The 2,420-nt window shown below is 43.7% G+C and overlaps 1 pseudogene; it reads left to right on the top strand.

Annotated features, from left to right (window-relative positions):
* Nucleotides 1–1,154: 1,154 nt before the first annotated feature.
* Nucleotides 1,155–1,782, top strand: LOC102818643 (annotated as a pseudogene).
* Nucleotides 1,783–2,420: the final 638 nt, after the last annotated feature.

Raw genomic sequence — 2,420 nt, 5'->3', positions numbered from 1 at the left:
ACGTTACCTACAAAGGAGAACCAATAAGACTAAGCTCTGATTGCTTAGCAGAAATGGTGCAGGCAAGAAGGCAATGGGATGGCACATATGAAACTCTGAAAGAAAAATTTGCCAACCAAGAATCATATATCCAGCAAAGATGTCCCTCAAATACTATGGCAAAATTAGGACATTTCCTGATAAACAGAAATTAAAGGAATGAGCAGACCAACTTTACAAAAAAAAAATGCTAAACGGTGTTCTTTGGACTGAGAACCAACCACAGCAGACAACAACCTGAGATTACCATACATGACAACACCACCCAGAAATCAATCCAGATACAGAAGTATTTAAAGTAAAACAAACCTTGTTGTTGTTAAGTGCTGTTGAGTCAGTTCCGACTCATAGTGACACTGAATAGGGATTCTGTGGAGCGGCTGGTAAGTTTGAACCACTGACCTTGCCATTCAAAACGACCTTATGGTGGAGCACCACACCAGGTCTCCAAAACAAACCTACAGGACTGAAAATAGGGAACCAGAGATATCAATGTATAATGAAGTCAACTACAAAGCAAAAAGAAGGAATAGTGTAGTTACAGAACTTCCAAATGACAGGAAAGTCACGTAGATTTCAAGATAAAACAGTTCCTGGTGTGGAACTGTAGGATCATAACTGGACTTCAAATCACAAATTCAGCATTTCAAACCCACTAGGTGCTCCTTGGAAACCTTATAAAGGGTCGCTGTGAGTTGGAACTGACTCAACAACACTTAATAACAGCAGCAACAAATCTCAAAGAAAAATAATACACCGGCACATCAAAATAAAGAAAAGGGGAAAATCAGAAAGACCTATTAAACCTTTACACAGCAGAAACGAAAATGGAAAGAAAACCCACAAACAAAATGAACTCAGCACAGAAAATTATGTGGAACAAAGAAACCAGCAGCACCACAAAAAATGACAACAATGACACAAAAATGACAACAATGACAAGCACAGAAAAATGACAACTATCAACTCATACCTAAATGGATTAAACGTACCAGTCAAGAAACATAAAATGGATAAGAAAACAGGATCCTTCAATAAGCTGTCTACTAGAGACATAACAAAAAGATGGAGACAGTCCACTGTGAGGGACCGAGTCCCCTGCTCACCACTGCGCCATGCGGGCCCAGCATGGTGTTGGGCCCCGAACCGCCTCGCCGGTCTCGGGGTGCCCAGAGGCAACATGGATACTCACTCTGGCAAGTAAGTTGAAGCGGGATGATGGTCTCAAAGGGTCCCGCTCAGCAGCTACAGCATTAGACTCCATCCGGAGGGTGTTCGTGCAAGACAAGCTGCTCGTCAAAGAGGTTGCAGAACTTGAAGCGAATTTACCCAGTACCTGTACAGTGCATTTTCCGCGACCCCAATACACTCCACCGCTTCCAGCTGACTGTGTCCCCAGATGAGGGTTACTACCAAGGTGGAAAGTTTCAGTTTGAAACTGAAGTTCCTGACCCGTACAACATGGTGCCCCCCAAAGTGAAGTGCTTGACCCGAATCTGGCACTCCAACATCACAGAGACGGGAAACATCTGTCTGAGTTTACTGCGAGAACATTCTATTGACAGTACTGGCTGGGCTCCCACCAGGACGCTGAAGAATGTTGTTTGGGGATTAAACTCTTTATTCACTGATCTTTTGAATTTCGATGATCCATTGAATATTGAAGCAGCAGAACATCATTTACGGGACTAGGAGGGCTTCCGGAATAAAGTCGAAGACTACATTAAGCGTTACGCCAGATGATACAAGGAGAGGCCTGCAGGACCAGAGATTGCGTGATGCCATCATCTGTAACGTAACCACCAAGAGCAAGTCCCTCCTTCCCACCCTCACGTGCCCTCTCCGCCCCGCCGGGCTGTCAGCTCAAGACCAAGTTGTACCGAAGAAGAACAGCTCCACAACTGCCCATTGGAGACGGAGACGTCAACACACACACACAGCAAAAAATGTATCTTGGGTTCTAAAGAGTTGCCTGCTTACCTTAACATGTTTACTCTTTTTGAAGCTCTGCTGTACAGGCTGTTGGAATTCACACCAAAGTTTTAATGAACTCAAAATCGAAGCTAGAGTTTGCTGACCCCTTCCACATGCACCATTTCCTGCACAGATGATGCTAATGATGTGTTCAGTGTGACCTGCCCGCAGATTGACATGAGTAACTTGCTGCAAACTGTGCTTGGGTTCCATTTCTCTCAGCCCCGCCTTGCGGGCCCCACCCAAATCTCACCAAGTTCCCAGAATGCATAGAATCACTTAACCAGAGATGCGGTTTTTAATTTCATGTAAGTATATTTTGGAACAGATGTGTAATTTGTACAATTTAATGCTTTAATGATTGTTTTTTCCTATCCTCATTTAGTCTATTTTCATTGTATAGAGCA

This window comes from Chrysochloris asiatica, unplaced genomic scaffold (genome assembly GCF_000296735.1).
Source record: "Chrysochloris asiatica unplaced genomic scaffold, ChrAsi1.0 scaffold00062, whole genome shotgun sequence".
NCBI lineage: Eukaryota > Metazoa > Chordata > Mammalia > Afrosoricida > Chrysochloridae > Chrysochloris > Chrysochloris asiatica.
Note: the sequence above shows the minus strand (reverse complement) of the source record. Positions and strands in the feature narration are given on the sequence as shown.